Genomic DNA, 21382 nt, shown 5'->3' with positions numbered 1-21382 from the left:
ATTGTTTTTTTCAGTTGGTAGAGCGATGATTCTTTTGCAAACTGCTCATGGCTCCCACAGCTAGACCTAGGAGGCTTTCCTCCATAGGCCAAACAAGCCTTCGATAGCTCAGCTGGTAGAGTGGAGGACTGTAGTTGTAAATTAGCAATCCTTAGGTCGCTGGTTCAATTCCGGCTCGAAGGACATTTTCTTCGTCCTATCTTATGTTTTGTACCTACTGGCAAACACACCACTGCTATGCTCCTTCTGTACGACTATAAAAAAAATCTAGTCCAGGAAACTTTCCTCCGTTGCACCTTGGGTTTTCAAAACGTAGGTGGCAGCAACATAGCCTTTACTTGCGGGACCTGCTGTGGGCCAAAGAGGAACGTTCTTCAACCGTAGCATGATACCCAAGCAAAAGACACCAACGTCCCTGGGTGGGCTTGAACCACCAACCTTTCGGTTAACAGCCGAACGCGCTAACCGATTGCGCCACAGAGACACAAGCCTCTACTTGAAACCACCAACCTTTCGGTTAACAGCCGAACGCGCTAACCGATTGCGCCACAGAGACACAAGCCTCTACTTGATTTTCTGACAGCCTCAGCCAGGTCAAACACAATTTACGCAGATGATTTGCAAGAATAACATGATAAAAGAAAGCTATAGAAACAAAGAAACAATTGCAGAACCCTAGGAATACTCTAATAGCCCACAAATAAGCTCTTACTGATGAATTCCATCGCATGGACCTGAAGTCAGACAGTAATTAGGTTCTCCTCTTATCACCTGTAACCAGCAGCAGAGTGGCGCAGCGGAAGCGTGCTGGGCCCATAACCCAGAGGTCGATGGATCGAAACCATCCTCTGCTAAGTTATTGCTTTTTTTTATAGAATTCACCTTTACATTTTGCCAAAATGCTTCAGTCAAAGCAAGCGCGTTTCGGCTAAAAGAATAAAAATGAGCTCAAAAAATAAAAATGAGCTCAAAAATTAAACCAAACTAAAAAAGTCTAAAGCTTCTGCATGGGATTGTGCTACATTACAACTTCCTTCTACAAACTATTTAGGTTTATTTCACTCCCTTCAATTTGGTTTTCCATATACGTAGAAAAGGTTTGCTAGAAAGTTGCTTGCCCATATTTGTAAGCCAACATTCACCTTATGAATTCCACTTATGGTCTTCAACTTTGGCAAAAAGTAATCCGCACTTAAAAAAAAAAAAAAAAACGAAAGAGGATGCAATGGCACGTGTCACAGCATATGAAAATTGTTATGTGTTGTGGCAAGAAACTAAAAACGAGGTCATCAGGCATGGGGGATTAGCTCAAGTGGTAGAGCGCTCGCTTAGCATGCGAGAGGTAGCGGGATCGATGCCCGCATTCTCCAAATTTATCATTTATTGTTTTTTTCAGTTGGTAGAGCGATGATTCTTTTGCAAACTGCTCATGGCTCCCACAGCTAGACCTAGGAGGCTTTCCTCCATAGGCCAAACAAGCCTTCGATAGCTCAGCTGGTAGAGTGGAGGACTGTAGTTGTAAATTAGCAATCCTTAGGTCGCTGGTTCAATTCCGGCTCGAAGGACATTTTCTTCGTCCTATGTTATGTTTTGTACCTACTGGCAAACACACCACTGCTATGCTCCTTCTGTACGACTATAAAAAAAATCTAGTCCAGGAAACTTTCCTCCGTTGCACCTTGGGTTTTCAAAACGTAGGTGGCAGCAACATAGCCTTTACTTGCGGGACCTGCTGTGGGCCAAAGAGGAACGTTCTTCAACCGTAGCATGATACCCAAGCAAAAGACACCAACGTCCCTGGGTGGGCTTGAACCACCAACCTTTCGGTTAACAGCCGAACGCGCTAACCAATTGCGCCACAGAGACACAAGCCTCTACTTGAAACCACCAACCTTTCGGTTAACAGCCGAACGCGCTAACCGATTGCGCCACAGAGACACAAGCCTCTACTTGATTTTCTGACAGCCTCAGCCAGGTCAAACACAATTTACGCAGATGATTTGCAAGAATAACATGATAAAAGAAAGCTATAGAAACAAAGAAACAATTGCAGAACCCTAGGAATACTCTAATAGCCCACAAATAAGCTCTTACTGATGAATTCCATCGCATGGACCTGAAGTCAGACAGTAATTAGGTTCTCCTCTTATCACCTGTAACCAGCAGCAGAGTGGCGCAGCGGAAGCGTGCTGGGCCCATAACCCAGAGGTCGATGGATCGAAACCATCCTCTGCTAAGTTATTGCTTTTTTTTATAGAATTCACCATTACATTTTGCCAAAATGCTTCAGTCAAAGCAAGCGCGTTTCGGCTAAAAGAATAAAAATGAGCTCAAAAAATAAAAATGAGCTCAAAAATTAAACCAAACTAAAAAAGTCTAAAGCTTCTGCATGGGATTGTGCTACATTACAACTTCCTTCTACAAACTATTTAGGTTTATTTCACTCCCTTCAATTTGGTTTTCCATATACGTAGAAAAGGTTTGCTAGAAAGTTGCTTGCCCATATTTGTAAGCCAACATTCACCTTATGAATTCCACTTATGGTCTTCAACTTTGGCAAAAAGTAATCCGCACTTAAAAAAAAAAAAAAAAAAAAAAAAACGAAAGAGGATGCAATGGCACGTGTCACAGCATATGAAAATTGTTATGTGTTGTGGCAAGAAACTAAAAACGAGGTCATCAGGCATGGGGGATTAGCTCAAGTGGTAGAGCGCTCGCTTAGCATGCGAGAGGTAGCGGGATCGATGCCCGCATTCTCCAAATTTATCATTTATTGTTTTTTTCAGTTGGTAGAGCGATGATTCTTTTGCAAACTGCTCATGGCTCCCACAGCTAGACCTAGGAGGCTTTCCTCCATAGGCCAAACAAGCCTTCGATAGCTCAGCTGGTAGAGTGGAGGACTGTAGTTGTAAATTAGCAATCCTTAGGTCGCTGGTTCAATTCCGGCTCGAAGGACATTTTCTTCGTCCTATGTTATGTTTTGTACCTACTGGCAAACACACCACTGCTATGCTCCTTCTGTACGACTATAAAAAAAATCTAGTCCAGGAAACTTTCCTCCGTTGCACCTTGGGTTTTCAAAACGTAGGTGGCAGCAACATAGCCTTTACTTGCGGGACCTGCTGTGGGCCAAAGAGGAACGTTCTTCAACCGTAGCATGATACCCAAGCAAAAGACACCAACGTCCCTGGGTGGGCTTGAACCACCAACATTTCGGTTAACAGCCGAACGCGCTAACCGATTGCGCCACAGAGACACAAGCCTCTACTTGAAACCACCAACCTTTCGGTTAACAGCCGAACGCGCTAACCGATTGCGCCACAGAGACACAAGCCTCTACTTGATTTTCTGACAGCCTCAGCCAGGTCAAACACAATTTACGCAGATGATTTGCAAGAATAACATGATAAAAGAAAGCTATAGAAACAAAGAAACAATTGCAGAACCCTAGGAATACTCTAATAGCCCACAAATAAGCTCTTACTGATGAATTCCATCGCATGGACCTGAAGTCAGACAGTAATTAGGTTCTCCTCTTATCACCTGTAACCAGCAGCAGAGTGGCGCAGCGGAAGCGTGCTGGGCCCATAACCCAGAGGTCGATGGATCGAAACCATCCTCTGCTAAGTTATTGCTTTTTTTTATAGAATTCACCTTTACATTTTGCCAAAATGCTTCAGTCAAAGCAAGCGCGTTTCGGCTAAAAGAATAAAAATGAGCTCAAAAAATAAAAATGAGCTCAAAAATTAAACCAAACTAAAAAAGTCTAAAGCTTCTGCATGGGATTGTGCTACATTACAACTTCCTTCTACAAACTATTTAGGTTTATTTCACTCCCTTCAATTTGGTTTTCCATATACGTAGAAAAGGTTTGCTAGAAAGTTGCTTGCCCATATTTGTAAGCCAACATTCACCTTATGAATTCCACTTATGGTCTTCAACTTTGGCAAAAAGTAATCCGCACTTAAAAAAAAAAAAAAAAACGAAAGAGGATGCAATGGCACGTGTCACAGCATATGAAAATTGTTATGTGTTGTGGCAAGAAACTAAAAACGAGGTCATCAGGCATGGGGGATTAGCTCAAGTGGTAGAGCGCTCGCTCAGCATGCGAGCGGTAGCGGGATCGATGCCCGCATTCTCCAAATTTATCATTTATTGTTTTTTTCAGTTGGTAGAGCGATGATTCTTTTGCAAACTGCTCATGGCTCCCACAGCTAGACCTAGGAGGCTTTCCTCCATAGGCCAAACAAGCCTTCGATAGCTCAGCTGGTAGAGCGGAGGACTGTAGTTGTAAATTAGCAATCCTTAGGTCGCTGGTTCAATTCCGGCTCGAAGGACATTTTCTTCGTCCTATCTTATGTTTTGTACCTACTGGCAAACACACCACTGCTATGCTCCTTCTGTACGACTATAAAAAAAATCTAGTCCAGGAAACTTTCCTCCGTTGCACCTTGGGTTTTCAAAACGTAGGTGGCAGCAACATAGCCTTTACTTGCGGGACCTGCTGTGGGCCAAAGAGGAACGTTCTTCAACCGTAGCATGATACCCAAGCAAAAGACACCAACGTCTCTGGGTGAGCTTGAACCACCAACCTTTCGGTTAACAGCCAAACGCGCTAACCGATTGCGCCACAGAGACACAAGCCTCTACTTGATTTTCTGACAGCCTCAGCCAGGTCAAACACAATTTACGCAGATGATTTGCAAGAATAACATGATAAAAGAAAGCTATAGAAACAAAGAAACAATTGCAGAACCCTAGGAATACTCTAATAGCCCACAAATAAGCTCTTACTGATGAATTCCATCGCATGGACCTGAAGTCAGACAGTAATTAGGTTCTCCTCTTATCACCTGTAACCAGCAGCAGAGTGGCGCAGCGGAAGCGTGCTGGGCCCATAACCCAGAGGTCGATGGATCGAAACCATCCTCTGCTAAGTTATTGCTTTTTTTTATAGAATTCACCATTACATTTTGCCAAAATGCTTCAGTCAAAGCAAGCGCGTTTCGGCTAAAAGAATAAAAATGAGCTCAAAAAATAAAAATGAGCTCAAAAATTAAACCAAACTAAAAAAGTCTAAAGCTTCTGCATGGGATTGTGCTACATTACAACTTCCTTCTACAAACTATTTAGGTTTATTTCACTCCCTTCAATTTGGTTTTCCATATACGTAGAAAAGGTTTGCTAGAAAGTTGCTTGCCCATATTTGTAAGCCAACATTCACCTTATGAATTCCACTTATGGTCTTCAACTTTGGCAAAAAGTAATCCGCACTTAAAAAAAAAAAAAAAAAAAAAAAAACGAAAGAGGATGCAATGGCACGTGTCACAGCATATGAAAATTGTTATGTGTTGTGGCAAGAAACTAAAAACGAGGTCATCAGGCATGGGGGATTAGCTCAAGTGGTAGAGCGCTCGCTTAGCATGCGAGAGGTAGCGGGATCGATGCCCGCATTCTCCAAATTTATCATTTATTGTTTTTTTCAGTTGGTAGAGCGATGATTCTTTTGCAAACTGCTCATGGCTCCCACAGCTAGACCTAGGAGGCTTTCCTCCATAGGCCAAACAAGCCTTCGATAGCTCAGCTGGTAGAGTGGAGGACTGTAGTTGTAAATTAGCAATCCTTAGGTCGCTGGTTCAATTCCGGCTCGAAGGACATTTTCTTCGTCCTATGTTATGTTTTGTACCTACTGGCAAACACACCACTGCTATGCTCCTTCTGTACGACTATAAAAAAAATCTAGTCCAGGAAACTTTCCTGCATTGCACCTTGGGTTTTCAAAACGTAGGTGGCAGCAACATAGCCTTTACTTGCGGGACCTGCTGTGGGCCAAAGAGGAATGTTCTTCAACCGTAGCATGATACCCAAGCAAAAGACACCAACGTCCCTGGGTGGGCTTGAACCACCAACCTTTCGGTTAACAGCCGAACGCACTAACCGATTGCGCCACAGAGACACAAGCCTCTACTTGATTTTCTGACAGCCTCAGCCAGGTCAAACACAATTTACGCAGATGATTTGCAAGAATAACATGATAAAAGAAAGCTATAGAAACAAAGAAACAATTGCAGAACCCTAGGAATACTCTAATAGCCCACAAATAAGCTCTTACTGATGAATTCCATCGCATGGACCTGAAGTCAGACAGTAATTAGGTTCTCCTCTTATCACCTGTAACCAGCAGCAGAGTGGCGCAGCGGAAGCGTGCTGGGCCCATAACCCAGAGGTCGATGGATCAAAACCATCCTCTGCTAAGTTATTGCTTTTTTTTATAGAATTCACCTTTACATTTTGCCAAAATGCTTCAGTCAAAGCAAGCGCGTTTCGGCTAAAAGAATAAAAATGAGCTCAAAAAATAAAAATGAGCTCAAAAATTAAACCAAACTAAAAAAAGTCTAAAGCTTCTGCATGGGATTGTGCTACATTACAACTTCCTTCTACAAACTATTTAGGTTTATTTCACTCCCTTCAATTTGGTTTTCCATATACGTAGAAAAGGTTTGCTAGAAAGTTGCTTGCCCATATCTGTAAGCCAACATTCACCTTATGAATTCCACTTATGGTCTTCAACTTTGGCAAAAAGTAATCCGCACTTAAAAAAAAAAAAAAAAACGAAAGAGGATGCAATGGCACGTGTCACAGCATATGAAAATTGTTATGTGTTGTGGCAAGAAACTAAAAACGAGGTCATCAGGCATGGGGGATTAGCTCAAGTGGTAGAGCGCTCGCTTAGCATGCGAGAGGTAGCGGGATCGATGCCCGCATTCTCCAAATTTATCATTTATTGTTTTTTTCAGTTGGTAGAGCGATGATTCTTTTGCAAACTGCTCATGGCTCCCACAGCTAGACCTAGGAGGCTTTCCTCCATAGGCCAAACAAGCCTTCGATAGCTCAGCTGGTAGAGCGGAGGACTGTAGTTGTAAATTAGCAATCCTTAGGTCGCTGGTTCAATTCCGGCTCGAAGGACATTTTCTTCGTCCTATCTTATGTTTTGTACCTACTGGCAAACACACCACTGCTATGCTCCTTCTGTACGACTATAAAAAAAATCTAGTCCAGGAAACTTTCCTCCGTTGCACCTTGGGTTTTCAAAACGTAGGTGGCAGCAACATAGCCTTTACTTGCGGGACCTGCTGTGGGACAAAGAGGAACGTTCTTCAACCGTAGCATGATACCCAAGCAAAAGACACCAACGTCCCTGGGTGGGCTTGAACCACCAACCTTTCGGTTAACAGCCGAACGCGCTAACCGATTGCGCCACAGAGACACAAGCCTCTACTTGATTTTCTGACAGCCTCAGCCAGGTCAAACACAATTTATGCAGATGATTTGCAAGAATAACATGATAAAAGAAAGCTATAGAAACAAAGAAACAATTGCAGAACCCTAGGAATACTCTAATAGCCCACAAATAAGCTCTTACTGATGAATTCCATCGCATGGACCTGAAGTCAGACAGTAATTAGGTTCTCCTCTTATCACCTGTAACCAGCAGCAGAGTGGCGCAGCGGAAGCGTGCTGGGCCCATAACCCAGAGGTCGATGGATCGAAACCATCCTCTGCTAAGTTATTGCTTTTTTTTATAGAATTCACCTTTACATTTTGCCAAAATGCTTCAGTCAAAGCAAGCGCGTTTCGGCTAAAAGAATAAAAATGAGCTCAAAAAATAAAAATGAGCTCAAAAATTAAACCAAACTAAAAAAGTCTAAAGCTTCTGCATGGGATTGTGCTACATTACAACTTCCTTCTACAAACTATTTAGGTTTATTTCACTCCCTTCAATTTGGTTTTCCATATACGTAGAAAAGGTTTGCTAGAAAGTTGCTTGCCCATATTTGTAAGCCAACATTCACCTTATGAATTCCACTTATGGTCTTCAACTTTGGCAAAAAGTAATCCGCACTTAAAAAAAAAAAAAAAAACGAAAGAGGATGCAATGGCACGTGTCACAGCATATGAAAATTGTTATGTGTTGTGGCAAGAAACTAAAAACGAGGTCATCAGGCATGGGGGATTAGCTCAAGTGGTAGAGCGCTCGCTTAGCATGCGAGAGGTAGCGGGATCGATGCCCGCATTCTCCAAATTTATCATTTATTGTTTTTTTCAGTTGGTAGAGCGATGATTCTTTTGCAAACTGCTCATGGCTCCCACAGCTAGACCTAGGAGGCTTTCCTCCATAGGCCAAACAAGCCTTCGATAGCTCAGCTGGTAGAGCGGAGGACTGTAGTTGTAAATTAGCAATCCTTAGGTCGCTGGTTCAATTCCGGCTCGAAGGACATTTTCTTCGTCCTATCTTATGTTTTGTACCTACTGGCAAACACACCACTGCTATGCTCCTTCTGTACGACTATAAAAAAAATCTAGTCCAGGAAACTTTCCTCCGTTGCACCTTGGGTTTTCAAAACGTAGGTGGCAGCAACATAGCCTTTACTTGCGGGACCTGCTGTGGGACAAAGAGGAACGTTCTTCAACCGTAGCATGATACCCAAGCAAAAGACACCAACGTCCCTGGGTGGGCTTGAACCACCAACCTTTCGGTTAACAGCCGAACGCGCTAACCGATTGCGCCACAGAGACACAAGCCTCTACTTGATTTTCTGACAGCCTCAGCCAGGTCAAACACAATTTACGCAGATGATTTGCAAGAATAACATGATAAAAGAAAGCTATAGAAACAAAGAAACAATTGCAGAACCCTAGGAATACTCTAATAGCCCACAAATAAGCTCTTACTGATGAATTCCATCGCATGGACCTGAAGTCAGACAGTAATTAGGTTCTCCTCTTATCACCTGTAACCAGCAGCAGAGTGGCGCAGCGGAAGCGTGCTGGGCCCATAACCCAGAGGTCGATGGATCGAAACCATCCTCTGCTAAGTTATTGCTTTTTTTTATAGAATTCACCATTACATTTTGCCAAAATGCTTCAGTCAAAGCAAGCGCGTTTCGGCTAAAAGAATAAAAATGAGCTCAAAAAATAAAAATGAGCTCAAAAATTAAACCAAACTAAAAAAGTCTAAAGCTTCTGCATGGGATTGTGCTACATTACAACTTCCTTCTACAAACTATTTAGGTTTATTTCACTCCCTTCAATTTGGTTTTCCATATACGTAGAAAAGGTTTGCTAGAAAGTTGCTTGCCCATATTTGTAAGCCAACATTCACCTTATGAATTCCACTTATGGTCTTCAACTTTGGCAAAAAGTAATCCGCACTTAAAAAAAAAAAAAAAAAAAAAAAAACGAAAGAGGATGCAATGGCACGTGTCACAGCATATGAAAATTGTTATGTGTTGTGGCAAGAAACTAAAAACGAGGTCATCAGGCATGGGGGATTAGCTCAAGTGGTAGAGCGCTCGCTTAGCATGCGAGAGGTAGCGGGATCGATGCCCGCATTCTCCAAATTTATCATTTATTGTTTTTTTCAGTTGGTAGAGCGATGATTCTTTTGCAAACTGCTCATGGCTCCCACAGCTAGACCTAGGAGGCTTTCCTCCATAGGCCAAACAAGCTTCGATAGCTCAGCTGGTAGAGTGGAGGACTGTAGTTGTAAATTAGCAATCCTTAGGTCGCTGGTTCAATTCCGGCTCGAAGGACATTTTCTTCGTCCTATCTTATGTTTTGTACCTACTGGCAAACACACCACTGCTATGCTCCTTCTGTACGACTATAAAAAAAATCTAGTCCAGGAAACTTTCCTCCGTTGCACCTTGGGTTTTCAAAACGTAGGTGGCAGCAACATAGCCTTTACTTGCGGGACCTGCTGTGGGTCAAAGAGGAACGTTCTTCAACCGTAGCATGATACCCAAGCAAAAGACACCAACGTCCCTGGGTGGGCTTGAACCACCAACCTTTCGGTTAACAGCCGAACACACTAACCGATTGCGCCACAGAGACACAAGCCTTTACTTGTTTTTCTGACAGCCTCAGCCAGGTCAAACACAATTTACGCAGATGATTTGCAAGAATAACATGATAAAAGAAAGCTATAGAAACAAAGAAACAATTGCAGAACCCTAGGAATACTCTAATAGCCCACAAATAAGCTCTTACTGATGAATTCCATCGCATGGACCTGAAGTCAGACAGTAATTAGGTTCTCCTCTTATCACCTGTAACCAGCAGCAGAGTGGCGCAGCGGAAGCGTGCTGGGCCCATAACCCAGAGGTCGATGGATCGAAACCATCCTCTGCTAAGTTATTGCTTTTTTTTATAGAATTCACCTTTACATTTTGCCAAAATGCTTCAGTCAAAGCAAGCGCGTTTCGGCTAAAAGAATAAAAATGAGCTCAAAAAATAAAAATGAGCTCAAAAATTAAACCAAACTAAAAAAGTCTAAAGCTTCTGCATGGGATTGTGCTACATTACAACTTCCTTCTACAAACTATTTAGGTTTATTTCACTCCCTTCAATTTGGTTTTCCATATACGTAGAAAAGGTTTGCTAGAAAGTTGCTTGCCCATATTTGTAAGCCAACATTCACCTTATGAATTCCACTTATGGTCTTCAACTTTGGCAAAAAGTAATCCGCACTTAAAAAAAAAAAAAAAAAAAAAAAAACGAAAGAGGATGCAATGGCACGTGTCACAGCATATGAAAATTGTTATGTGTTGTGGCAAGAAACTAAAAACGAGGTCATCAGGCATGGGGGATTAGCTCAAGTGGTAGAGCGCTCGCTTAGCATGCGAGAGCTAGCGGGATCGATGCCCGCATTCTCCAAATTTATCATTTATTGTTTTTTTCAGTTGGTAGAGCGATGATTCTTTTGCAAACTGCTCATGGCTCCCACAGCTAGACCTAGGAGGCTTTCCTCCATAGGCCAAACAAGCCTTCGATAGCTCAGCTGGTAGAGCGGAGGACTGTAGTTGTAAATTAGCAATCCTTAGGTCGCTGGTTCAATTCTGGCTCGAAGGACATTTTCTTCGTCCTATCTTATGTTTTGTACCTACTGGCAAACACACCACTGCTATGCTCCTTCTGTACGACTATAAAAAAAATCTAGTCCAGGAAACTTTCCTCCGTTGCACCTTGGGTTTTCAAAACGTAGGTGGCAGCAACATAGCCTTTACTTGCGGGACCTGCTGTGGGCCAAAGAGGAACGTTCTTCAACCGTAGCATGATACCCAAGCAAAAGACACCAACGTCCCTGGGTGGGCTTGAACCACCAACCTTTCGGTTAACAGCCGAACGCACTAACCGATTGCGCCACAGAGACACAAGCCTCTACTTGATTTTCTGACAGCCTCAGCCAGGTCAAACACAATTTACGCAGATGATTTGCAAGAATAACATGATAAAAGAAAGCTATAGAAACAAAGAAACAATTGCAGAACCCTAGGAATACTCTAATAGCCCACAAATAAGCTCTTACTGATGAATTCCATCGCATGGACCTGAAGTCAGACAGTAATTAGGTTCTCCTCTTATCACCTGTAACCAGCAGCAGAGTGGCGCAGCGGAAGCGTGCTGGGCCCATAACCCAGAGGTCGATGGATCGAAACCATCCTCTGCTAAGTTATTGCTTTTTTTTATAGAATTCACCTTTACATTTTGCCAAAATGCTTCAGTCAAAGCAAGCGCGTTTCGGCTAAAAGAATAAAAATGAGCTCAAAAAATAAAAATGAGCTCAAAAATTAAACCAAACTAAAAAAGTCTAAAGCTTCTGCATGGGATTGTGCTACATTACAACTTCCTTCTACAAACTATTTAGGTTTATTTCACTCCCTTCAATTTGGTTTTCCATATACGTAGAAAAGGTTTGCTAGAAAGTTGCTTGCCCATATTTGTAAGCCAACATTCACCTTATGAATTCCACTTATGGTCTTCAACTTTGGCAAAAAGTAATCCGCACTTAAAAAAAAAAAAAAAAAAAAAAAAACGAAAGAGGATGCAATGGCACGTGTCACAGCATATGAAAATTGTTATGTGTTGTGGCAAGAAACTAAAAACGAGGTCATCAGGCATGGGGGATTAGCTCAAGTGGTAGAGCGCTCGCTTAGCATGCGAGAGGTAGCGGGATCGATGCCCGCATTCTCCAAATTTATCATTTATTGTTTTTTTCAGTTGGTAGAGCGATGATTCTTTTGCAAACTGCTCATGGCTCCCACAGCTAGACCTAGGAGGCTTTCCTCCATAGGCCAAACAAGCCTTCGATAGCTCAGCTGGTAGAGCGGAGGACTGTAGTTGTAAATTAGCAATCCTTAGGTCGCTGGTTCAATTCCGGCTCGAAGGACATTTTCTTCGTCCTATCTTATGTTTTGTACCTACTGGCAAACACACCACTGCTATGCTCCTTCTGTACGACTATAAAAAAAATCTAGTCCAGGAAACTTTCCTCCGTTGCACCTTGGGTTTTCAAAACGTAGGTGGCAGCAACATAGCCTTTACTTGCGGGACCTGCTGTGGGCCAAAGAGGAACGTTCTTCAACCGTAGCATGATACCCAAGCAAAAGACACCAACGTCCCTGGGTGGGCTTGAACCACCAACCTTTCGGTTAACAGCCGAACGCACTAACCGATTGCGCCACAGAGACACAAGCCTCTACTTGATTTTCTGACAGCCTCAGCCAGGTCAAACACAATTTACGCAGATGATTTGCAAGAATAACATGATAAAAGAAAGCTATAGAAACAAAGAAACAATTGCAGAACCCTAGGAATACTCTAATAGCCCACAAATAAGCTCTTACTGATGAATTCCATCGCATGGACCTGAAGTCAGACAGTAATTAGGTTCTCCTCTTATCACCTGTAACCAGCAGCAGAGTGGCGCAGCGGAAGCGTGCTGGGCCCATAACCCAGAGGTCGATGGATCGAAACCATCCTCTGCTAAGTTATTGCTTTTTTTTATAGAATTCACCTTTACATTTTGCCAAAATGCTTCAGTCAAAGCAAGCGCGTTTCGGCTAAAAGAATAAAAATGAGCTCAAAAAATAAAAATGAGCTCAAAAATTAAACCAAACTAAAAAAGTCTAAAGCTTCTGCATGGGATTGTGCTACATTACAACTTCCTTCTACAAACTATTTAGGTTTATTTCACTCCCTTCAATTTGGTTTTCCATATACGTAGAAAAGGTTTGCTAGAAAGTTGCTTGCCCATATTTGTAAGCCAACATTCACCTTATGAATTCCACTTATGGTCTTCAACTTTGGCAAAAAGTAATCCGCACTTAAAAAAAAAAAAAAAAAAAAAAAAACGAAAGAGGATGCAATGGCACGTGTCACAGCATATGAAAATTGTTATGTGTTGTGGCAAGAAACTAAAAACGAGGTCATCAGGCATGGGGGATTAGCTCAAGTGGTAGAGCGCTCGCTTAGCATGCGAGAGGTAGCGGGATCGATGCCCGCATTCTCCAAATTTATCATTTATTGTTTTTTTCAGTTGGTAGAGCGATGATTCTTTTGCAAACTGCTCATGGCTCCCACAGCTAGACCTAGGAGGCTTTCCTCCATAGGCCAAACAAGCCTTCGATAGCTCAGCTGGTAGAGCGGAGGACTGTAGTTGTAAATTAGCAATCCTTAGGTCGCTGGTTCAGTTCTGGCTCGAAGGACATTTTCTTCGTCCTATCTTATGTTTTGTACCTACTGGCAAACACACCACTGCTATGCTCCTTCTGTACGACTATAAAAAAAATCTAGTCCAGGAAACTTTCCTCCGTTGCACCTTGGGTTTTCAAAACGTAGGTGGCAGCAACATAGCCTTTACTTGCGGGACCTGCTGTGGGCCAAAGAGGAACGTTCTTCAACCGTAGCATGATACCCAAGCAAAAGACACCAACGTCCCTGGGTGGGCTTGAACCACCAACCTTTCGGTTAACAGCCGAACGCGCTAACCGATTGCGCCACAGAGACACAAGCCTCTACTTGATTTTCTGACAGCCTCAGCCAGGTCAAACACAATTTACGCAGATGATTTGCAAGAATAACATGATAAAAGAAAGCTATAGAAACAAAGAAACAATTGCAGAACCCTAGGAATACTGTAATAGCCCACAAATAAGCTCTTACTGATGAATTCCATCGCATGGACCTGAAGTCAGACAGTAATTAGGTTCTCCTCTTATCACCTGTAACCAGCAGCAGAGTGGCGCAGCGGAAGCGTGCTGGGCCCATAACCCAGAGGTCGATGGATCGAAACCATCCTCTGCTAAGTTATTGCTTTTTTTTATAGAATTCACCTTTACATTTTGCCAAAATGCTTCAGTCAAAGCAAGCGCGTTTCGGCTAAAAGAATAAAAATGAGCTCAAAAAATAAAAATGAGCTCAAAAATTAAACCAAACTAAAAAAGTCTAAAGCTTCTGCATGGGATTGTGCTACATTACAACTTCCTTCTACAAACTATTTAGGTTTATTTCACTCCCTTCAATTTGGTTTTCCATATACGTAGAAAAGGTTTGCTAGAAAGTTGCTTGCCCATATTTGTAAGCCAACATTCACCTTATGAATTCCACTTATGGTCTTCAACTTTGGCAAAAAGTAATCCGCACTTAAAAAAAAAAAAAAAAAAAAAAAAACGAAAGAGGATGCAATGGCACGTGTCACAGCATATGAAAATTGTTATGTGTTGTGGCAAGAAACTAAAAACGAGGTCATCAGGCATGGGGGATTAGCTCAAGTGGTAGAGCGCTCGCTTAGCATGCGAGAGGTAGCGGGATCGATGCCCGCATTCTCCAAATTTATCATTTATTGTTTTTTTCAGTTGGTAGAGCGATGATTCTTTTGCAAACTGCTCATGGCTCCCACAGCTAGACCTAGGAGGCTTTCCTCCATAGGCCAAACAAGCCTTCGATAGCTCAGCTGGTAGAGCGGAGGACTGTAGTTGTAAATTAGCAATCCTTAGGTCGCTGGTTCAATTCCGGCTCGAAGGACATTTTCTTCGTCCTATCTTATGTTTTGTACCTACTGGCAAACACACCACTGCTATGCTCCTTCTGTACGACTATAAAAAAAATCTAGTCCAGGAAACTTTCCTCCGTTGCACCTTGGGTTTTCAAAACGTAGGTGGCAGCAACATAGCCTTTACTTGCGGGACCTGCTGTGGGCCAAAGAGGAACGTTCTTCAACCGTAGCATGATACCCAAGCAAAAGACACCAACGTCCCTGGGTGGGCTTGAACCACCAACCTTTCGGTTAACAGCCGAACGCGCTAACCGATTGCGCCACAGAGACACAAGCCTCTACTTGATTTTCTGACAGCCTCAGCCAGGTCAAACACAATTTACGCAGATGATTTGCAAGAATAACATGATAAAAGAAAGCTATAGAAACATCGCATGGACCTGAAGTCAGACAGTAATTAGGTTCTCCTCTTATCACCTGTAACCAGCAGCAGAGTGGCGCAGCGGAAGCGTGCTGGGCCCATAACCCAGAGGTCAATGGATCAAAACCATCCTATGCTAAGTTATTGCTTTTTTTTATAGAATTCACCTTTACATTTTGCCAAAATGCTTCAGTCAAAGCAAGCGCGTTTCGGCTAAAAGAATAAAAATGAGCTCAAAAAATAAAAATGAGCTCAAAAATTAAACCAAACTAAAAAAGTCTAAAGCTTCTGCATGGGATTGTGCTACATTGCAACTTCCTTCTACAAACTATTTAGGTTTATTTCACTCCCTTCAATTTGGTTTTCCATATACGTAGAAAAGGTTTGCTAGAAAGTTGCTTGTCCATATTTGTAAGCCAACATTCACCTTATGAATTCCACTTATGGTCTTCAACAATCATCGCTCTACCAACTGAAAAAAACAATAAATGATAAATTTGGAGAATGCGGGCATCAATCCCGCTACCTCTCGCATGCTAAGCGAGAGCTCTACCACTTGAGCTAATCCCCCATGCCTGATGACCTCATGTTTAGTTTCTTGCCACAACACATAACAATTTTCATATGCTGTGACACGTGCCATTGCATCCTCTTTCGTTTTTTTTTTTTTTTAAGTGCGGATTACTTTTTGCCAAAGTTGAAGACCATAAGTGGAATTCATAAGGTGAATGTTGGCTTACAAATATGGGCAAGCAACTTTCTAGCAAACCTTTTCTACGTATATGGAAAACCAAATTGAAGGGAGTGAAATAAACCTAAATAGTTTGTAGAAGGAAGTTGTAATGTAGCACAATCCCATGCAGAAGCTTTAGACTTTTTCAGTTTGGTTTAATTTTTGAGCTCATTTTTATTTTTTGAGCTCATTTTTATTCTTTTAGCCGAAACGCGCTTGCTTTGACTGAAGCATTATGGCAAAATGTAAAGGTGAATTCTATAAAAAAAAAAGCAATAACTTAGCAGAGGATGGTTTCGATCCATCGACCTCTGGGTTATGGGCCCAGCACGCTTCCGCTGTGCCACTCTGCTGCTGGTTACAGGTGATAAGAGGAGAACCTAATTACTGTCTGACTTCAGGTCCATGCGATGGAATTCATCAGTAAGAGCTTATTTGTGGGCTATTAGAGTATTCCTAGGGTTCTGCCATTGTTTCTTTGTTTCTATAGCTTTCTTTTATCATGTTATTCTTGCAAATCATCTGCGTAAATTGTGTTTGACCTGGCTGAGGCTGTCAGAAAATCAAGTAGAGGCTTGTGTCTCTGTGGCGCAATCGGTTAGCGTGTTCGGCTGTTAACCAAAAGGTTGGTGGTTCAAGCCCACCAACTGGTCAGAGATGGTGCCGATAGCGGTATGGCAAGGTGGGCGAGACATCACGGCCATCGAACGGACAAGGCGGGTATTAAATATTCGGATGGCAAAATTTAGAAGAGATAGAGGCGGTGTAATGATACGACACCAACAACTGGAAGGAGATAAAGCAGGCCTCAAACTGCCCGACGGTGTTCACTTAATGGATATTGGACTGGACATATTCCTGTCAGGACTCCAGGACGGGGTAGAACAAGCGTTAAGAGTGACGGGTGGGGGTCAGAGTCCTGCATGCGAGTACGCAGGATCCTCCGTGGCCTGGAAATAGAAAGGACATGTTGAAGAGTTACACTTGTTGGCCAACTTGCCGGAGTGGAGAGCAAGGTATTGCTGCAACAAGCGGAATTATTTTAGAAATAAAATGCCTTTCTAATGGAATGAGTATAAAGAGTTAATAAAGCTGTGACCGATCCTCACCCATCCAGTTGTAAGAGTTACATTATTGTATTGTCAAGGAAAGGGGGGCGGTAGGGGGGGCTGAGCGTCTGGGTTTGGTTGGGGGTCACCACAGTCTGCCTAGGCTAGATGCATTTAAAAATTCTTATTAGATACACATGCGGTGCAGCTTGCTTCGCAGCTGGGCTACTACGCCCAAAGTATTGCCTAGGCTAGGTGCAGTTAAAAATTCTATGCTGACTAGCAGACACTGAAGATTTGGAGCAGACCTCTGAGTAAACAGCTCTTCAGACTCAACCATCTGTGTTACCCCAAGCCATAGTGTATGTAGTTTCTTACAGTAAAAAGGGGGGGGGGGGAGCGACCCAACCCACCTGGAATTGACGATGCCAACGTCACGTAAGACACAGCAAGGGGAATCCAAAAAGAGTCTCCATTTTTTCCCAAAATTGTGGCACAGACACCACTTAACCCTAGAACGCATACCTGGGGCCTCGCAGGCCCGCCCTGTTAATTGTTTTCTATTTTCTGCAAGATTACTTTAGTTAGAATTTTGAAACTCTAGGTATTCTTCATGTATATAGTTGTTTGTCATTTGAGTTTCAGTTATTCCATGTTATTTGCACACGGGCCTAAAAGGCCCCAGGTATGTGAAACTGTAGATTTTTATGGTCATGCGTTCTAGGGTTAAGTGGCATCAATTGCCCCACAGTTGCTTAAAACGGTTGGTGAGGTGATTTTACCAATTCCTCAAGCTTTTAGTCTCCCAAGGATGACACAGGGGTAGAAAAGTCCTTGCGAATCCATGATTTGTTCATCTTTATGAACGTGAATTTGTCTACATTCTCAGTGGACAGCCGCGTGCGCTTATCTGTCAGCACACCACCAGCAGCGCTGAACACACGTTCAGAGAGAACGCTGGCTGCGGGGCATGACAAGATCTCCAAGGCATAAGTGGCGAGCTCCGGCCATTTTTCCAGATTGGAATACCAAAATGAGCAAGAGTCCAGTAACACAGTCATGGCTTCGATGTTCACTTGGAGATACTCCTGTACCATCCTCTCTAGGCATTGACTATGTGTCAGACTTCTTGTCTCCTGTGGCCTTGCAAAGGATGGTCTAAAAAAGTGGTGAAACGATTCCACAAAATTGCTGTTACCAGCAGATACTGTGTTACTGTTACGGTTTGAGTGATGAAGACTCGACAGTCCCACGGTTGGCAAGTTAGAACTGTGAGATTCACTACGTGCACCACTGGTGTTTTGTGGAAAAGCACATGTAAGATTCTGCAACAGCGTCTGCAGATACTGCTGCATGCGTCAATCCCTTTTTATGGCAGGAATTATTTCGGCAAATTTACTTTTGTACCGGGGATCTAAGAGTGTGGCAACCCAGTAGTCAGGATTACTTAGAATTCTGACAATACGAGGGTCATGTTGCAGGTAGTGCAGCAAGAAGGCACTCATGTGTCTTGCGCATCCAGGAGGACCAAGTCCTTGTTGTGTTGGTAGCGAGGTAAGAATCATGCTTCCTTCCTCTGCCCTCTCCCCCCAACCTCGCACAACAGAAATGTGATCAAGGTCTCCCTCATCTGATGAGTCTTCCATGCCCATCGCCAGTTCGTCCTCCACTTCTTCCTCGGCTGCTGCACCTTCCTCAACAGTTTGGCTGCTACCATGCGCCCTGGTTAATCCCTCTCCCCCACCCTCCCATGCCTGCCGCCTTGGTGCTGCCAACCGTCTGGACCTTGTAGATGTTATCCCTTCCGCATAAAACTCCTCCTCTACTTCCTCCACCTCCTCTTGTCCCACCACCTGACTCTGAATTCTGTTTAATGTGTGATCCAGCATGTAAATCACCAGAATAGTCATGCTGATAATGGCATCGTCGTCAGCACTAAACATATTCGTCGCCATTTCAAAACTGTGCAGAAGGGTGTGTGGTGCCCCTGAGGGTTCAGTCGCCACAGAGTTACTGCATCTCACCCAGAGGTGTGGTATCTCACCCTCAGGTAAGGAAGGCGTATGGCTCGGGACCCTAACATCTGCATCCAACACATACCCGCAGTGGGGGTGGGGCGAGATTGCTCCTAAGGGAGAGCACAGTCCCAGGTCCCTAGCTGGTGGGAGGGTCCTATGTAGTGGGTGCTTAGGGGAGCAGCTTAGGGGAGCACATGACAGGGAGAGTATAAATAGGAAGCCATCTTAGAAAGAGCAAGCCAGTCAGAGGAGGAAAAGTGACAGGAGCAGAGGCTCGGCATGAGCTCTGCTCCGGAGGCGGGCCTAGCCTGGGAGGCCCAGGACTGAAGGAGAGAAGAGAGGAGTAGGAGCAGAAAGGCTCCAGGAACCGAAGGGACCCTAGGGCTACGGGCCGTGCAGAAGGCCACCCGTACTCCCGCTGCTACCAGGAGGTAGAGGAGTCAGGCAAGATAAGGGGAACTGGTCCCTCAACTAGCGGAGAAACAGCAAGGCTCAACTAGAAACCGGAGGCTGCAGCATTTCATGTACTGCAGGCCAAAGTCCACACCAGTCTCACTAAGAAGGTAGCCACATAGGACCCAGGGGACGGAACACACGTCGCCCACCAAGGCCCGAGGATACCGGATAGAAGTGTCACTGGGTGTGAGGTGCAGGGAGAAGGCCAGAGAAAGGACACACAGAAGGAGGTCATGTTAAGTACTCCGGAGCTATCTAGGGGTGGACTGAGCCCCTCACTGAGTACGCACAGCACAACGGGGGAAATTGCTCAGGTACCTGTAATCTGGACTGCAACAACTGTGAGTAAAGATCTTGGGACTGCATCACACGGACTCTGTGTTCATTACTGACTCCCTGCACTACAACCACCATCATCCACCCACACTGCCCTGAAGCTACACTCTTCCTGTGGTAATAATACCATTGCTGCAAAACCACCAGCTTCAGAGGACTGTTTCGCAGCAGCGGCCCCTTTGGCCGCACTCCACAGGTGGCGAAGTCGGACATTATAAAATCCATATATACAAATTACCCTTGGATTGAACGCCCTGGGTCACGGACTGGGTCACCGCCACGGTGACTACAACTCCCAGCATCTACTGGCCCGGCTCAGGGTACCCCACGGCCCAGGGGGCGCGTCAACTTCATAGGTCCCTGATCTGAGACCACTCCTGCAGTGTGATTTGCCCCACCTCTGGATCTCGTTGGCCTAGGCTATACGTCAGAACGTATAGCACCAGGGCTTGTTGGTGCTGCCACAGTCGCTGCAACATGTGCAGAGTTGAATTCCACCGTGTCGGCACATCACATTTCAGCCGGTGAACTGGCAGGCCCAACGACTTCTGTAGAGATGTAAGTCGATGAGCTGCGGGATGCGAACGGCGGAAGTGAGCACACAGCGACCGTGCCCTCTGCAGAAGGCCATCTAGTCCGGGATAGTGGGCTAAAAATTTATGGACAACCAGGTTCAACACGTGAGCCATACAAGGCACGTGTGTGACATTGCCCCGGCGAAGGGCCGCACCCAGGTTTGCAGCATAGTCGCACACGGCCTTCCCTGGTTGCAGGTCCATTGGAGACAACCATTCATGAAACTGGGTCTCCAGAGCTGACCACAACTCCTCAGCTGTGTGACTCACATTTCCCAGACATTTCAAAGTAAACACTGATGCCGTTGAGCCCTGCTGCCAGCATAGTAAGGAGGTGTGCAGGATTCCTTCTGCGCAGTTAGAAAGCAGGTGGCATTACCAGACAGGCTTTGGGTGCAGGTGGAGGACCGAGAGGAGGTTGAGGAGGCAGAAGCAGTGGAGGAACTTCGAGATAAAGAGGATTGACGCACAACTCGTGGGGACGGTAAGACTTGGACAGCAGCCCCTTATCCTGCTGTCACCATAGTTACCCAGTGCCCAGTCAGCGACATGTAACGCCCCTGTCCATGCCTACTCGTCCAAGTGTCTGTGGTGAAATGCACCCTGTCATACACAGAGTTTCTCAAAGAAGCAGTGATGTTGTGTGCGACATGCTGGTGGAGCGCAGGCACATCTTTCTTTGAGATGTAGTGCCGACTGGGCATCTGGTACTGGGGCACTGCGACGGACATAAGGTCTCGAAAATCCACTGTGTCCTCCAGGTGGAAAGGCAGCATTTCTGTAGCCAACAGCTTGCAGATGGTAAAATTCAACCTCTTAGCTTTCTCATGGCTAGGAGGAAATGGTCTTTTACTTTTCCACATCTGAGGGACCGAGGGCTGGCTGTTGTGCTTAGACGGGGTTGAGTAGGGTGTCCCTGGCAAACTGCCGGTATGTGAGGAAGATGCAGGCAGACATG

The 21382-nt window shown here is 44.3% G+C and overlaps 34 non-coding genes across 34 annotated transcripts; 22 read left to right on the top strand and 12 right to left on the bottom strand.

The window, feature by feature from the left end:
• The first annotated feature begins 97 nt into the window (after nt 1-97).
• TRNAY-GUA (transfer RNA tyrosine (anticodon GUA)) lies at nt 98-183 on the top strand. The gene is given in 2 exon segments: nt 98-134; nt 148-183. It is a non-coding gene; the product is annotated as a tRNA-Tyr (tRNA).
• Nucleotides 184-410: 227 nt separating this feature from the next.
• TRNAN-GUU (transfer RNA asparagine (anticodon GUU)) lies at nt 411-484 on the bottom strand. The gene has a single exon. It is a non-coding gene; the product is annotated as a tRNA-Asn (tRNA).
• An 813-nt stretch (nt 485-1297) lies between these two features.
• Nucleotides 1298-1370, top strand: TRNAA-AGC (transfer RNA alanine (anticodon AGC)). Its single transcript has one exon. It is a non-coding gene; the product is annotated as a tRNA-Ala (tRNA).
• A 109-nt stretch (nt 1371-1479) lies between these two features.
• Nucleotides 1480-1565, top strand: TRNAY-GUA (transfer RNA tyrosine (anticodon GUA)). Its single transcript is given in 2 exon segments — nt 1480-1516; nt 1530-1565. It is a non-coding gene; the product is annotated as a tRNA-Tyr (tRNA).
• A 227-nt stretch (nt 1566-1792) lies between these two features.
• Nucleotides 1793-1866, bottom strand: TRNAN-GUU (transfer RNA asparagine (anticodon GUU)). Its single transcript has one exon. It is a non-coding gene; the product is annotated as a tRNA-Asn (tRNA).
• An 821-nt stretch (nt 1867-2687) lies between these two features.
• On the top strand, nt 2688-2760 carry TRNAA-AGC (transfer RNA alanine (anticodon AGC)). Its single transcript has one exon. It is a non-coding gene; the product is annotated as a tRNA-Ala (tRNA).
• A 109-nt stretch (nt 2761-2869) lies between these two features.
• Nucleotides 2870-2955, top strand: TRNAY-GUA (transfer RNA tyrosine (anticodon GUA)). The gene is given in 2 exon segments: nt 2870-2906; nt 2920-2955. It is a non-coding gene; the product is annotated as a tRNA-Tyr (tRNA).
• Nucleotides 2956-3182: 227 nt separating this feature from the next.
• TRNAN-GUU (transfer RNA asparagine (anticodon GUU)) lies at nt 3183-3256 on the bottom strand. Its single transcript has one exon. It is a non-coding gene; the product is annotated as a tRNA-Asn (tRNA).
• A 995-nt stretch (nt 3257-4251) lies between these two features.
• TRNAY-GUA (transfer RNA tyrosine (anticodon GUA)) lies at nt 4252-4337 on the top strand. The gene is given in 2 exon segments: nt 4252-4288; nt 4302-4337. It is a non-coding gene; the product is annotated as a tRNA-Tyr (tRNA).
• A 227-nt stretch (nt 4338-4564) lies between these two features.
• Nucleotides 4565-4638, bottom strand: TRNAN-GUU (transfer RNA asparagine (anticodon GUU)). Its single transcript has one exon. It is a non-coding gene; the product is annotated as a tRNA-Asn (tRNA).
• A 749-nt stretch (nt 4639-5387) lies between these two features.
• TRNAA-AGC (transfer RNA alanine (anticodon AGC)) lies at nt 5388-5460 on the top strand. The gene has a single exon. It is a non-coding gene; the product is annotated as a tRNA-Ala (tRNA).
• A 109-nt stretch (nt 5461-5569) lies between these two features.
• TRNAY-GUA (transfer RNA tyrosine (anticodon GUA)) lies at nt 5570-5655 on the top strand. Its single transcript is given in 2 exon segments — nt 5570-5606; nt 5620-5655. It is a non-coding gene; the product is annotated as a tRNA-Tyr (tRNA).
• A 227-nt stretch (nt 5656-5882) lies between these two features.
• TRNAN-GUU (transfer RNA asparagine (anticodon GUU)) lies at nt 5883-5956 on the bottom strand. Its single transcript has one exon. It is a non-coding gene; the product is annotated as a tRNA-Asn (tRNA).
• Nucleotides 5957-6698: 742 nt separating this feature from the next.
• TRNAA-AGC (transfer RNA alanine (anticodon AGC)) lies at nt 6699-6771 on the top strand. Its single transcript has one exon. It is a non-coding gene; the product is annotated as a tRNA-Ala (tRNA).
• A 109-nt stretch (nt 6772-6880) lies between these two features.
• On the top strand, nt 6881-6966 carry TRNAY-GUA (transfer RNA tyrosine (anticodon GUA)). Its single transcript is given in 2 exon segments — nt 6881-6917; nt 6931-6966. It is a non-coding gene; the product is annotated as a tRNA-Tyr (tRNA).
• A 227-nt stretch (nt 6967-7193) lies between these two features.
• Nucleotides 7194-7267, bottom strand: TRNAN-GUU (transfer RNA asparagine (anticodon GUU)). Its single transcript has one exon. It is a non-coding gene; the product is annotated as a tRNA-Asn (tRNA).
• Nucleotides 7268-8008: 741 nt separating this feature from the next.
• Nucleotides 8009-8081, top strand: TRNAA-AGC (transfer RNA alanine (anticodon AGC)). Its single transcript has one exon. It is a non-coding gene; the product is annotated as a tRNA-Ala (tRNA).
• A 109-nt stretch (nt 8082-8190) lies between these two features.
• Nucleotides 8191-8276, top strand: TRNAY-GUA (transfer RNA tyrosine (anticodon GUA)). The gene is given in 2 exon segments: nt 8191-8227; nt 8241-8276. It is a non-coding gene; the product is annotated as a tRNA-Tyr (tRNA).
• A 227-nt stretch (nt 8277-8503) lies between these two features.
• TRNAN-GUU (transfer RNA asparagine (anticodon GUU)) lies at nt 8504-8577 on the bottom strand. Its single transcript has one exon. It is a non-coding gene; the product is annotated as a tRNA-Asn (tRNA).
• A 749-nt stretch (nt 8578-9326) lies between these two features.
• Nucleotides 9327-9399, top strand: TRNAA-AGC (transfer RNA alanine (anticodon AGC)). Its single transcript has one exon. It is a non-coding gene; the product is annotated as a tRNA-Ala (tRNA).
• Nucleotides 9400-9507: 108 nt separating this feature from the next.
• Nucleotides 9508-9595, top strand: TRNAY-GUA (transfer RNA tyrosine (anticodon GUA)). The gene is given in 2 exon segments: nt 9508-9544; nt 9558-9595. It is a non-coding gene; the product is annotated as a tRNA-Tyr (tRNA).
• A 225-nt stretch (nt 9596-9820) lies between these two features.
• TRNAN-GUU (transfer RNA asparagine (anticodon GUU)) lies at nt 9821-9894 on the bottom strand. Its single transcript has one exon. It is a non-coding gene; the product is annotated as a tRNA-Asn (tRNA).
• A 931-nt stretch (nt 9895-10825) lies between these two features.
• On the top strand, nt 10826-10911 carry TRNAY-GUA (transfer RNA tyrosine (anticodon GUA)). The gene is given in 2 exon segments: nt 10826-10862; nt 10876-10911. It is a non-coding gene; the product is annotated as a tRNA-Tyr (tRNA).
• Nucleotides 10912-11138: 227 nt separating this feature from the next.
• On the bottom strand, nt 11139-11212 carry TRNAN-GUU (transfer RNA asparagine (anticodon GUU)). Its single transcript has one exon. It is a non-coding gene; the product is annotated as a tRNA-Asn (tRNA).
• Nucleotides 11213-11961: 749 nt separating this feature from the next.
• TRNAA-AGC (transfer RNA alanine (anticodon AGC)) lies at nt 11962-12034 on the top strand. Its single transcript has one exon. It is a non-coding gene; the product is annotated as a tRNA-Ala (tRNA).
• A 109-nt stretch (nt 12035-12143) lies between these two features.
• Nucleotides 12144-12229, top strand: TRNAY-GUA (transfer RNA tyrosine (anticodon GUA)). The gene is given in 2 exon segments: nt 12144-12180; nt 12194-12229. It is a non-coding gene; the product is annotated as a tRNA-Tyr (tRNA).
• A 227-nt stretch (nt 12230-12456) lies between these two features.
• Nucleotides 12457-12530, bottom strand: TRNAN-GUU (transfer RNA asparagine (anticodon GUU)). The gene has a single exon. It is a non-coding gene; the product is annotated as a tRNA-Asn (tRNA).
• A 749-nt stretch (nt 12531-13279) lies between these two features.
• On the top strand, nt 13280-13352 carry TRNAA-AGC (transfer RNA alanine (anticodon AGC)). The gene has a single exon. It is a non-coding gene; the product is annotated as a tRNA-Ala (tRNA).
• Nucleotides 13353-13461: 109 nt separating this feature from the next.
• Nucleotides 13462-13547, top strand: TRNAY-GUA (transfer RNA tyrosine (anticodon GUA)). Its single transcript is given in 2 exon segments — nt 13462-13498; nt 13512-13547. It is a non-coding gene; the product is annotated as a tRNA-Tyr (tRNA).
• A 227-nt stretch (nt 13548-13774) lies between these two features.
• TRNAN-GUU (transfer RNA asparagine (anticodon GUU)) lies at nt 13775-13848 on the bottom strand. The gene has a single exon. It is a non-coding gene; the product is annotated as a tRNA-Asn (tRNA).
• Nucleotides 13849-14597: 749 nt separating this feature from the next.
• Nucleotides 14598-14670, top strand: TRNAA-AGC (transfer RNA alanine (anticodon AGC)). The gene has a single exon. It is a non-coding gene; the product is annotated as a tRNA-Ala (tRNA).
• A 109-nt stretch (nt 14671-14779) lies between these two features.
• On the top strand, nt 14780-14865 carry TRNAY-GUA (transfer RNA tyrosine (anticodon GUA)). The gene is given in 2 exon segments: nt 14780-14816; nt 14830-14865. It is a non-coding gene; the product is annotated as a tRNA-Tyr (tRNA).
• Nucleotides 14866-15092: 227 nt separating this feature from the next.
• Nucleotides 15093-15166, bottom strand: TRNAN-GUU (transfer RNA asparagine (anticodon GUU)). The gene has a single exon. It is a non-coding gene; the product is annotated as a tRNA-Asn (tRNA).
• A 1403-nt stretch (nt 15167-16569) lies between these two features.
• Nucleotides 16570-16650, top strand: TRNAN-GUU (transfer RNA asparagine (anticodon GUU)). Its single transcript has one exon. It is a non-coding gene; the product is annotated as a tRNA-Asn (tRNA).
• The last annotated feature ends 4732 nt before the right edge of the window (nt 16651-21382 follow it).

Source organism: Phyllobates terribilis, unplaced genomic scaffold (assembly GCF_046119375.1).
Source record: "Phyllobates terribilis strain yellow unplaced genomic scaffold, ASM4611937v1 Scaffold_3__8_contigs__length_932513732, whole genome shotgun sequence".
Classification (NCBI taxonomy): domain Eukaryota; kingdom Metazoa; phylum Chordata; class Amphibia; order Anura; family Dendrobatidae; genus Phyllobates; species Phyllobates terribilis.
Note: the sequence above shows the minus strand (reverse complement) of the source record. Positions and strands in the feature narration are given on the sequence as shown.